This window comes from Lycorma delicatula, chromosome 6, assembly GCF_047948215.1.
Source record: "Lycorma delicatula isolate Av1 chromosome 6, ASM4794821v1, whole genome shotgun sequence".
Taxonomy (NCBI): Eukaryota; Metazoa; Arthropoda; class Insecta; order Hemiptera; family Fulgoridae; genus Lycorma; species Lycorma delicatula.
The window spans coordinates 84642994-84657238 of NC_134460.1; the positions used below are offsets into that span (position 1 = coordinate 84642994).

At 28.4% G+C, this 14245-nt stretch overlaps 1 protein-coding gene across 3 annotated transcripts in view; it reads right to left on the bottom strand.

Annotated features, from left to right (window-relative positions):
- Positions 1-13994: 13994 nt before the first annotated feature.
- Positions 13995-14245, bottom strand: part of LOC142326712 (synaptic vesicle glycoprotein 2B-like) — a 28231-nt gene continuing 27980 nt past the window's right edge. For all 3 annotated transcript variants that reach the window (XM_075369357.1, XM_075369355.1, XM_075369356.1), the window contains one exon: positions 13995-14198. The gene's annotated coding sequence lies outside the window, so the exon portion shown is untranslated. The remainder of the gene's footprint in view (positions 14199-14245) is intronic.

The following is a 14245-nucleotide window of genomic DNA, read 5'->3' on the forward strand; positions in this document are numbered from 1 at the left end:
TTACCCTTCATTTTGGCAATTACATGGCATATTTTTTTTCAGTTATTAAAAATCAGCATTTCTGTCATTTTGGGGTCTTAGACTTCATTTATAAAATTGATATTTATACATTTTAGTAAACCTTACAATATTGTTTTGGATCAGCTTGATAGCTTATACTGTTATTGAGTAATGATTTATAAAATTTTATTTTTTAAGTGAACCCAACAGCCAATCGCAGCCTTTGTGTATTTTTGTAATCCTGTAATGATACTTAATCCAAATCTGTAATCAAAATCCAAGACAAAAAGTGTTTGCACACATTGGAAATCAGTAACAAACTTTTTCATTTAAAACAAGTAATTTTCCTACTGTTAATATTTTTTTTAAATAATTTTTGTTTCTTTTTAATCTAAAATATTTGTATAACAGAAATACCAGTTAAGTTAGTTTAAACCAAAATTTTAGTTTATTTTAAAGAACTCCGAATATACAGTAATATATAGTAAAATATAAATGAGTTATGCTTTTAATGTTATAGAAAAATGCATCTTTCAAGAACATTTAATTAATTTTTATAATATAATTTCCTTAATTGGATAGAAAATTAACATGATTGGTTGATAAAAAAAGGTCATTTCTGTTGTCAACCAGTTTTTTAGGTGCCGTAACATCTCTAACCTGAAATTTAGTGTTGCTTTCATACTCATTTATTTATTTTACTCTTAAGCAGGTACACTGGGTAATATTCATAACATCCCAACAATTTAACTATTTTGTGTGTTGTTTTCATCAAGTTACAAATGCAATCCCCATCCTTCTAGTTCCTTTTAAGTGGTTTTTTATGTCTCAGTCATGTTTTCAGGTTTTAACTGGTTTACTTGCAATGCTGTATTAATGAAATCTATGACAGTCTGGATGATTCTATCCTTCAATGTACCTGATCATGTAAGTTAAATTTTTGTTTCGTCATTTTTTTCTTTGGTAAAAAATAATCCTTTTATATAAAAAAATTAATTTTTAATTATTTATAATTTTGATTATTATATTATAAAATTTATAGTTTGTTATTTGAATTATATTGTGTATTATTTATTTATATTTTATCTTCTGTTTTTCAGGATCAGAATTATCCAGAAGAATAACTATAAAAGACAGTTTCAGTTATCTGAAGAAGAAGATGATATCCTGCCCAAAGAAGATAGATGGTGGTAAAGAAATCACTTTCATTTGCTTCTCGCCTGCTTTCCTTGTTCAGCCTTGTGTAGAGTGGTAACTTTCATTGCAACAACTGAGCTTTGATTTCTGGGTTGTTTCAGAAATTTATTAAAAGATTTGTGAAGATAAAAGATTCATTTCAGCTCACAGTCTTAAGGAAGTGAGGATCATAATTGGCTCCGTTCAGTATGTTCTGTACAACATTAAAACAAATCTTTCTGTTCAAGCAAAAGGAGCTTTGTCTCAAATTTTGCTTGCCCAAATCATAATTTGAAATAGTATGTATTGAAGCATTGCCTATCTCATAGTAATTAGTAGTTTTGTGGACAGTCCGCCAAAAATTCTCGATTACCAAATTGCACAAACTATTCCAACTAAGCCATTTTGGAAATCATTATACTCCTCTAATATGTGTAGCTTCCATAGCTTTGTTCCTAAAAGTCTGCTTAATCAATTGAATTGTTTTGTTTTTTTTTTATCACGAAACTTTGGCTTAACTTATGCAGTAACAATGCTTAATATGTTCCATCATTATGCCCAAAATAAAACCTTGTGATTGGTAAACTACTCTACCAAATTTTATCACTTGCGTTCAAATAATTTTTGAGAAAAAAATAGTTTCTTTTGTATCTTTTACCTTAAAAATTCTTCAATTAAAAGTTAATCATAATGTATATCTCTTATCTGAAAAATGTTTTCGCATTTGTATCTTAGAAAACAAAATCCAAATATTAGGTTTAGAGTTCTGATTATTTTTATAATTTTAATTGTTTTGTTCATTTTTATAATAACCTTGAATTCTCTAAATATCTAGTGCAGCGTTTTAATTTGAGTCTATAAGCATGAACACATCTCTTGTTTGTTAATTAGTATATCTGTAGCTTCTTACATCCATAAATTGGCAGATTGAGATAGACAATTAGAATTCAACATCATAATGGTAGCTGGAGACAAAATTGAGGAGTCGTTAGCAAATATATATAACTGGTTTGGTTGGACGGCCTCAAACAATTAATTAATCTTTCTCCATAAGAAGGTTAGTGTTAACAATCTCCACCATTCCAGCTTATTCTGATATTTCAATTTTACCTGTATTAAAACAAAGAAGTTATTCTTTTGTTTACTTTGCAGTTGTGTAAATGTTGAGTTTGGTATTTATATTAAAGAAAAGGAAACAGAATTTTGTTTAGGGCTAAAGATTTTTTTTTGTTTTTTGAAGTGAAAATTGTAATAAACTATCATTAACTGTCCTGTACAACCATTTAGATGATCCCTTAACACCTCCTCTGATTACCCAAAATTTTCTATATATTATGTTATTTATATCTCGATAAATTCTATCATTAGCCAAATTTATTTTTAATGTAAAATATTAATAGTTTAGAAGTAATCCATTTGATGTGGAATGATCATAATGAGTAACCTATCCACATTGACTGATTTTGCATCCCAGAGTAATTTCTATAAATTCTACCACTTACCTCTTGTGTTTCACACTATATACCGTATAGTATGTTATATGCTATTAATGTAAAGTGTTAACTAATTTGGGTATTAGTAAACGAACATGAGCTGTTGATAGAACATTGTCTTATGTAGAATCAAGCATTGAACCCCATAGCTTGTGTGTCTTTGGGTTGTGTGTTCATGTACATATATAAATAAGAAATATGATCATTGTAAAGCAGGTAAGAATTATATTTACTTCTGCTTTATAAAATATAAATGAAATATTTATTTATAAAAGAAAAATATAAAATTGTGTATTACTTTTGTTGTTATAAGATTAGCAGTATTATTTCTTAAGATATATCTCAATGATTTATGTACCTTATTGAGATTTATCTCAATGTATCTTTGTTTAGAAGTTGTTTTTTTAATAACATTAAAAAAATACCTTCAATGTAAAACTTTTATTTGTGTCGCAATTTGAATTATTTATGTAAGATAAAATATTTATAAACCACTATTGTGCATAATTTTCTATCTTCAATGCAGCAATGGTATATATATCTTATATATATATAAAAATCTCGTGTCACCATGTATATTCCAGATAAACTCCGAAACTACTGAACCGATTTTGGTCAAATTTCGTAACAATCTGTAATTTGGTCCAACTTAAAAGATAGTATAGTTTTTATCTCAGTATTTGTTATTGCAAATTAAATGTTTATTATACGACAATAGTGGGTATTTATTGGTTAGTTCTATGAATTCCTAATAGATGAGGGTGTAAGTTAATTCATCGATACAACTCTCTAACATCATTTGACATCTAGGTTGCGTTGACATCCGTTGGCGTTGTTTCGATTTCTAGATAATACATTCTATTCCACGTCATATTTGTTTATATTCACGACATAACCGTACTATTTTAATTTTTTGTGAATGATTTTTATAATTATACTGTGTATCGTTTGGATATTATTATAATTTTTAACAGAAAAATAATAACATAAAACTTTATAGATAACTTTTTTGTCTATTAATCATCATACCATGTCAAAAACGTGTAAGTATTTCTTGTTTGTTTTTTATTTTATTTTTATTTTTTAATCTGTTAATTGTTAGTTAATTCATTCATTAATTTTGATCTAATTTATTTATTTAAATAATAAATATTATCAATTTTTTTTTCAATTTCAGTATAATGCCGCAGAAAAAATCTAACCTTAACAATGTGTAACCTTAACCTTAACAGTGTGTAGCAAAGATGCACGACGCATGCGTGTTAAGAGAGTTCATGAATCGGAAGAACAAATTGCAGCAAGAAACGCAGCTCAACGAATCAGAACAGCAGAAATTCGTAGACAAGAATCTCGAGAACCGCGTGATGAACGTCTGCGACAAAATATCTAAAAACCTTGTTTGGGTTTTAATTTTTTAAGAAGTGCGACAATGACTATACCAACACAGCCCGTGCCATTATTACTGTATATGTGACACAACTGGCTGCACCAACCTCTGGGTTACTTAACTAAAAAACATAAAATAAAAAAACAATTGACTACGACGGGAAAGGCAAGCAAACATATTTAGCAAGCGAAGCCACGACGGGGATGCTAGTGTATATATATATATATATACACACACAAGCTGTATCACAAAGTTCTCCCAGTATATATATCTTAACATATTTTACTCATGAAAATAATGGAAGAAGTTCATATAAACATATGTTCTAAAATGCTTTGTAAATTATGGCTAGTGAAACATTTTGCTTGGATTTCAGCTACCCTGGTGAAATGAGGTCGTACTGAATTTTTAAGACATTACTTAGAGGCAGAATTAGTGATTTTTTATGGTTTTTGACCTGAAAAACTGAATAAAATAGGTCCCAGAACCGCATCTGCACTACTTTTTGAGAAATTTTAGGTAAAAAGAAATATATTGGGGTAAAAAACCCAGTTTTTATTTTTGACGTATATTATCATGATTAAACAGTAATAAACACATACAATTTTTAAATAAAACTTGTAGAGAATTTAATTCTGAACAAAATTGTATAAGTTAAGTTGAATAAAACAAAAAGTTAGAAAGATTTGAATTTTATTTAGAAACAGTACATTACGACTTTGCAAGAAAAATACTTATTTAATGTAAAGGAAAACCAATTTGTTTGTAGGTGATGAACATTGAATCAAAACAGACAGACAGGTTCTAGTATTTATAAGCTAATGCACCATTAATCTTTAGGATATTTTTGGCTGTTGTATAAATTTCACCATTGCACTTAGTGCTCTGGATATGTTAACTGGACTAACAGTTGGTGCCCAATATCCCTTTTAGCAAATAAATAGATAGTAAGTAGATAATAATATATTTTTTAATAAAACACTATTATAATTATATTTAGTACTAAAAATTACATATTTCTTTATAAATTGTAATAAATCCATAAGAATCTAATGTACATTTAACTAAAACTTGCTGAAGTCGTTGGTAATCAGACAAACCTAGATGTACATTCAAAAATTTTTCACTGTTCCTGTACTTATTTTTTTATTCATTTATTCATTATCTTACAACACACTGATGCCTAATTAGGAAATATATACAAACAGAGTGTATCACAAAATTATCCTGGGACTTTCTGCTCGCTTTAAAATAATGTTAAAGTTCATATAAACATATGTCCTAAAATGCTTTGTTTGCCAGTTATGGCTAGTAGAAAGATTTTGTTTGATTTTCAACTACCCCAGAGAAATGAGGTTGTACTGAAATTTTTAAGACATTAATTAAGGAACAGAGTTTCTTATGGTTTATGACCTGAAAATCACACAAATTAGATCTCAACCGTATCTATAGTAGGTTTTGAGAAATCTGGGGTGAAAACCAGTAAATTGGGGTAAAAAATCCCGTTTTTTACATTTGATGTACAATAACTTTATTAAATGAGTAATAAACACCCAAAACTTTTAGAGAGTTTAATTCTGAAAAAAAAAAAAAATGGTTTAAGATAAGTTGAATAAAACAGAAAAATTTTAATTTTATTTAGAAACAGTACATTAAGACATTTGTTAAAAAAGTACTTATTTAATGTAAAGGAAAACCAAATTCTTTTTAGATGTGAAAAATTTATAAAAACAAAATTTACTATTAAAAAATAAAAAAAAAATAAAAATTATACAACTAAAATAAAAATAATTAAATCAAAATTACTTGATGATAATTTTTGTTAATGACAGAAATATGTTAAATTATTTGAAAAAAAAATTTCAAAGCTGGCAATAAAATAACAGCTGATAAACAATGTAAATACAGTATTAGTGTTTAAATCATTTGTTATTGATGAAATTATTATTGATACAGTTCAGCGCATCTAGGAGTCAGTAAACAATGTCTTTCTAAATGGATCAAGAGTTTTGCATTCGATGGTTTGGAGGACACTTAAACAAAACAAGTTTTATCATTATCATAAACAGCCAGTGTAACATCTACACCCAAGAGACGGTTTACTTTGCTTGGAGTTAAGCAACTGGTTTTCCAACAAGGCAAATTTCACTGAAGGTGGTGTTAACAATTTATACCTGAGTAGAATTAAACCTTCATGAAGGAGTGGGGAAGGCATTTTTCAACACCAATTTAGGGTCAATGTATGGTGCAACTTTCTTCACAGTCAGCTGTTTGGACTGTTCATATTACCTGGCTGCTTAAATGCTGAGGTCTACTTGCATGTTCTTCAAGAAGAATTACTATGGCTGCTTATAAATGTTCCTCTAGTGCTGAGATGCAAAGTATATTTCCAATACAATTGATGCACCTCCCCATTTCCACTGGCTTAAATTATCATTTTTCTGAGAAATGGATTGTTTGTGGAGGTCCACATACCTGGCCACCAAGATTGCCTGATCTAACACCTTTAGATTATTGAGTCTGGGGATAGATGAAAAATATTGTATACAAAACAAAATACATTCTCATGAGAAATTAATTTTTTGCATTATGGATGCGGAACTAAAAAATGCAACAAATTCATTACAGAAGCACACCAAAAAATGTGTTGAAAATGGTGAGCTCATTTTTGAACATTTATAAACTGGTACACATAATTTACTTTGGTCTAGTGTGGAGTTTCTAAATAAAATTGTCTTTTTTCTTTATTTTATTCAACTTATCTTGCTTGCAAGATAATGACCTAACATACTCATATCTTGTGTAAAATTGTATAAGACAAAAATTTATCTTTAAGAAGCTTTTATTAAAAACAAAACATATCAAAATGTGGCAGATTTTAAGTAGGTATAAACTTAACAAAATTCTCCGTATTATATAAAAATGAATTAAATATGTTCGAAAAATAAAAAACACAAACAGTAAAACAATTTATGTGATGAATTTCTATATTCAACAGAAAACCTCTCAGAAAGATCTTAATTAGACAGTTAGCATCAGCTTCTGTGAGAAGAATATTTGCAGGTTTTGTTGGTTAATGTAAGCGATAGATTGTATGTATAGTGTTTTTTGTATTATTAGCATTAATCGTAATTGTTTTGACTGGCACAGTTATCAGTAATAACTTTATGCACTTCTTATCTAAGCCACTAGGTTAGCTAATTCCTTATCATAATTATTTAAAATTATAAAGTGGGATATATATATATATATATATAAAGTGATAGTGGTAATAGCTTAAATAGTTCTATTCATTGTTATTATTAATACAATATTTCTATTTTTACTATTATAATGATAAAGTGTTTTATGAACATGATAGAGATAACTACACAGTTATTTCTTGTTTTTATATACTAAATGATTGAATTCTGTTTTTCTTTCTTTTGCTTTACTTTATTATTATTAATGTGGTTCTTATAAACAACTTTGATAATGAAATTTATGATACAATTGAGGTCGATGATATCTTTAGTTTTAATTCACAAAATTATTCTAATAATGTTGGAAAATTCTTTAACATGTTGCAGATGAACGTACATAGCTTAAATAGAAATTTTGATGAATTTGCCTATGTACTTCAAAATTGCAATATTAAGTATAATGTAATAATTTTTAACAGAAACTTGGGTAACTGATCATGACCAGTTTAATTATAATCTTAATGGATACTTAGTTTATGATGAGCTTGGTATCTATAACAAAGGTAATGGTATATGTGTGTTTTTCAGTGAAAAGCTGAAGGTTAAAAAAATTAATTTTGAATTACTCAAAGAAAATTCAATGATTTTGAGTATTGAGAATCCACAAGATTCCATAAGGATTACTCTCATTTCTATTTATAGATCACCATCTGCAGTTGTGAATACATTCCTTAACAATTTGATGAGTGTTTACAAAAGTTTAGGGATAGTGATAACACAGTTTTAATTGGGAATATGAATATCCCTTTAAATAAATACATAAACAAACTTTTTATTCTAAGAATATTATCAGATCACTTCTTAAGACTAAGGTGGAGACCGTAGATCATTTTTGTACTATCTTCCACCTTGAAATGGAAAATAAGGTAAATAATAACAGTACTAAAGAACAGTTATTTAATGAAAAGGTAGATTGTGATACGTTAGTGCAAAGTCTTAAAGAAGAGAGATGGAAGAATGCTTATTGGGTCATGCACAGATGTTCTAATTGTTAAATTCTTTTATTATTAAACTGACTGATCACATAAAGAATGTAACAAGGTATAACAACACACAAATATAAACCTTAAAAAAAATGGATAACTATCAGCTTAGTAGCATCTATAAGAAGTCATGATAAATTATAGAAAACAACTCTCTCTCAACAACCTTTCAGTGCCAATTTAAAAACTAAATATAAAAAACAGAGAAATTTTTTAGGCGATCTAATTAAAAAAATTATAAAACTAAAATTTTACAAACTAAAGGAAACTGTAAAGAAATGGAACTGTATAAATGAACTATTAAATATTTAAAAAAAACAAACGTTATTCCAGAAATAAACCCTGCAATTTTAATTGACTGTTTTTTTCAAGTAGGTAAGGAATATATGGAAAAGTTTTTAAATGCAAGTATGTCTGTTATGCATGCCAATGATCAGCCAGATGCAGATATAACAACTCGCAGTTCTTATTTTCCATTTACTCTTCTCAAAAATAATTCAGCTCCTGGTATTGATGCTTTTAGAATCACACTCTTAAAAAAATCTCTTCATATATAGCAAAGCGTACTAAAGAATTAATAATAAATAATCAATTTGTATTTAAATCAAAGAAAAGCACACAAAATGTGATAAATTATCTTATCGACTCCATACTAAATAATTTTAAGGATAATAAAAAAACCATATGATTTTGTTAGATCTGACATCATACCACATTTAAAGCTGCTACAAAAATTAAATAGTTTGGGAATACATAGCTTACTTGATAAATTATATACAAGTTACCCAAAAAACAGATTAAAAAAAATAAATAGGTAAAGGCAAATATTTACAGTCTACAATACCAGCATAAATCATTTGACTGAATATGGCCTACCTACTCTGTGGTAGGCCATATCCCTATCTTATTCTTATTGTACATAAATAATTACTAAAACTGAAAATGAAAAACTGTGATATATCTTTCACTGATGACACTGCTTTGATTTTCATGGTCTCCTCATGGGATGAGGTTATAAGATCAGCTGAAGAAGGTATTAAGGGTGTCAAAGCTTGGTTTGACACATCTACTAACCATAAATGTTAAAAAAGTTTGTTTATGATGTTTTCTACAAATCATGGTAGTCAGGATTCTAATCTAAATAATTTAACCATGCATTCAATAAAGTGCAAAAGGCCAATTTAAAAACTAGAGAATTAAGAACTAGAAAAAGTGCCCCAAACTAGAAAAAGTAAATAAAATATCTTGACTTATGGATAGATCCTCACCTTAAATGGGATGTGCTCATTAACAATATGTGTAAAAGTATAACACTTAATCCTTAGATTCCACCATATTAGTAAACCAAAAACAGTATTGCTAGACTTTTATATTTTACTTAAGCCAAATTAATATTGCAGTATGGAATATGTTCATGGGGTGGGGCAAGAAATGTGCACTCTATGTGCTTCAAAAATACTTAATAAAAGCATAAATAGGCTCAGACTTTTTCAGCTGGCCTATTCTGGGAATTTAACCTGTTGACAGTGAGAGACAGCTCAACGTCAAAAGTATTGTCTTGTATATTAACAAAAATATAAACTTCTTTAATATCTGTGATTCATACAGTACCCCTTTTCTTTTTCTGTTTAACCTCCGGAACCACCATAAGGTATTACTTCAGAGAATGAATGAGAAAGATTTGTGTGAACCTCTACAGTACTCAGAAATGACCTATCAGTCTGCAGAAGACATTTTATGTACATATTTCTGACAAACTAATAAATCTTATTCCTGCTAAGTTTATGTATAGCAGGAGTACAAACACCAATGATTAGTCGTTTTATAACATCATTGACAATATCACGGTAATTTTAAAAAACTTTAAAAAAAAATAGATGAGTGGATAATGGCAAATAATGTGCATGAATCACTCTTCTAAACATGTTTCTCCATCTTGTCTACATGATACAAAATTAGTTAATTTCCTAATCTATCTTTATAATGTTTTGATTTTTTATATAAAATCCTGACGGAGCTAAATCTTAACTAAGGAAAGCAAACTTATTATGGGTAATTTTGTAAAATTATAAGCATAAAAGTGTATGACAATATAAATATTATTTACATCATCTTCATATTTGTTTATCTTCTTGATATTACCAAATCTAGAATGTTAAATTAATGCATGGTTGCGAGTGATCATTTGGATTGATAAAGTTTTCTAGGATAAGTTTTAATTTTAATTAATTTCAATTTTTAACAATTAACTTTTTATTTGTCAGAACTTTTATTTACTACTATTTATTTTAAAAATAGTTTTAATTTTTATATTGCCTTTTTAGAAATATTATATAAAGTGGTTCATACCTGTGCACAGGTTATCCTTTGCAGTTATTATGTTTCGTAAGTATATATGACACAAAAAGAATTATTTTTTTGTGTCATATTTTGTACAAGGGAAATAAGGGTTTATTCATTCATTCAAAACCAACTTACAAACAATTGAATGATTTGCTGAAAATGTCCTCCGCTGCAGTGGATACAATAGTTGAGAATTGTTTTTCAACATTTCTACAGAGTTGTTTTGTACTAGATGTACAGCAATTAAAATTCTGGTAACTAACTCTTCTCTTGTATTTCATTTTTGTTCATATACTAATGATTTCAGGTAGCCCCACATATAGTAGCCCAGAGGTGTTTCAGACAACCTTGGAAGCCAGGAGGTCAGTTAATAGGTCAGCTACTTCTAATTGACTTTTAAAAGTCACATTTAATCATTATCTTACTGCTAGAGAAAAGTGTATAATTTTCTCATTGTGCTGAAAATCATTTTATCAGAGAACATCTTCCAATAGATCTGGAAAATTATTCTGCAAAAAGTATAATTATGAAGCACCTTAAACATAGGCTTATCATATTTTTTTGGGGGTCCAACCCAGGAGATATTTTTAAATTACTTAAAAGTTTACCGAAACATTAAACTTTATTTATTCAGTTGTATTTTTCACTAGACGACATTTTTCTGAAATGGTTTGTTTGTTTTTATTACATCATTAAAACCACAACAAGAAAGTTTTGAATTAAAGATACTGAAAGTCTACCCCTTTCTGCAGATCAAATGTTCCCCGTAATTGAAAAAACTCTCTCAACTGGACCAGATGTCTCAAGCAAAGATATTGCAAACTTAACCATTTTAGAAATATTACAATATAAAATATCATCAGTTTTTTGAAACTCCTTACAAATTGCTTTCCACTTCTCTTCAATAGTATCTGGTACTTTTTCAGAACTTGAACCACAATCTACCCTTTGGTTTGAATTATCTGGTTCAACAATGTACGTCCATCAAATAGGTCATCAATATTTATGGAATCTTTTATAATTTCATTAAAAAGTTGTGCAATCTTTTAAATCAGACCAGGCAATTTCAGTTTTTAAATTTATCCACTGAAACTTACTAACTATTGGATAATAGAATTATAAAAATTGTCTACACTTGAGAAGAATTTTTGTTCCTGAACATCATTATTTTCATTTAGAGTATATAGCAACTCTTTGGCAGAAGAGGGTATAAATTTGTGGGTTTTTCTTTCCTAAAGTTGACAAATTAATTCAGAATATGTCTGAAATACTTCTGTTGCTGTGATAGATTTAGCTTTGAATTTCAGAACTACATCATTAAATAACTTTAAAACCATTTAAAAATTTCAAAAACAGTTCACTTTCTAGATTTTCAAAGAAATCAAATAATAATTTTGGGCATTTGTCACAAGTTAAGAAGTATGCTTTTAGGCCATCAGAAATAGAAAGAATTTTTTTATTACAGGTAACAAACTAAGGAATCTTGTGATGCTGTGAGATAATACTTTTTGTAATCTGCTTCCACAAATTTACAGAACTCTTTAAATTTCATTAGTCTTACTGTGTATATGTGAAAATATTTATCAATTTTTGTAACAATAACTTCTATGTCCAGGGGTAGAGAATCACATGCTGTTTGTACTGAATTGTGTACTATGTGGGCTGAACAACCAATTTATAAAATAAGTTATTTAAATCACTTTGAACTTTTCTGAACACATTTTCATTCCCCTTTCTCTTCACACCATGAAAATTACTATTAGTGTTTATCAGCAGTACAACAAACCAACTTTTCTTCAACTTTGTATTTTTTCACACACTGCAAAAGATACAGAGTCAAAATTTGATTAGTTTCACCTGACACTTCATTGAAATTTAAAAGTTTAACTTAAATTTCCTCTTCCAGACTGAAGTATCTTACAACAATCAGAACAAGTTTTACTTCACTTCTGTTTGAGCAATCCATCATTACTGTTGCATAATTAATGTTTTCTAAAGAATGCAACACATTATCAAATATAAATGGCAAAATAACATTAACAATAATTACCTCAGTTTTGGTTCTAGCAGATGAAAATTTTGGGTCATATAACTTTTTATCCAGTTTAGACGTGCAGTCTGATGTTTTGAAACTGAGTTCGTGTCCAGCAGTATGGTATGAAAATGTAGCTTCTTTAGCAACACACTTAAGATCACGGTTATTGTTATTCCCATCATTGGCTATAAAAAAATTTCTTATGTTGCTGAAGCAGTAGCATTAATAGCACTCCTCCTATGATTAGCTGTTTTCACATGGTTTTCAATATCATCCTTTCCTTTAGGTGCAACAGAAAATTCTCCAGTACATAGTGTGCAATAAACACATTCATTGTTACTGTCATTACACAATTTCAAAAATTTGTATTCCTGTTGCAGGTTAACATTAAACACACATTTTCTTTTTCCATTGCTAAACGATGAGACAAAAATCGAATAGAGATAAAATGATCAAAAACATGTAGATGAGTTACTTCACACATGAAAACAATATAAACACATTGCCCCTGTTGTGTTGCCAAATGACTAGGAAAACATTGTGACGAGACTGGTAGCCACGCCTCTGTCAAAATTGACATCAGCGCTTGCTCCAAGGTCGGCTGAGAAATGCATGGCTATAAGAGAATGTTTAAAAACATGATATCGAATATATAAGTCTAAAATTAAAAAAAATCCTCGCCAGTCATAAAATTCTCAAACCCTGGGCATTTTTGTAACCCCAGACAGCACTAAAAAACCAAGACCATCCGGGGAAATCCCAACCATTACCCCGGTAAGCCTACCAAAACATTCTCATTGAATGTAAGTAGTCCCAATATTTTATTGTCTATAATAATAACACATCAAACATTTATGTGGAACCTGTGTTAGTATAACAATTTTGATAGTGCCGTGTGGATTTTCATGACCATGTGTAATATTATTTTTTTTTGCTAATTAAATATTTTTCTTTGAGTAATGGTTTCATTGGTATACAAAATAGAGTCTACATTATTAACACTGTCCAGAATCCAGTGATAAAAATTTAAACAGTACAGGAAGATCTCTAGGAAGTAAATTACCTTTTGCAGATTAAAAGGATTATCTTTTCAAAGTATTCACCTTAACAGTGAGGTAAAAAATTCTGTTGTCTCTTATTACATAAAATATTTGGAATATATTTTTGAAAAGGATGATGAATTAAGAAAAAACAGCAAAAGTATTATAAAAAAATGTTTTAATTTCATACAAAATATATAAGTATTAAAAACATCACAACTGTAATATATATTTACAAATGACATTTATATAATCATAAACATCACTACATTTTTTAAGTTTTCTTTATTTAATATTCTAAAAAAAGCAACACTAAAACAAAGAATCTGATTTTCATACTCTAATATATAACAGAATTATTTACATAAAATAATTGTTTTATATATATATATTTTTTTTTTTTATGAAGATTACACCCCTTCTTTTTTACTAGGCCTTTTTTGTTCTTTTGCAAGAGCAGCTGATGATGCTGGTAGACAGATAATTGTAAGTGCACAAACTGGAAAAAAGTATAAAAATTCAACATATTAATTAACATCATATGTA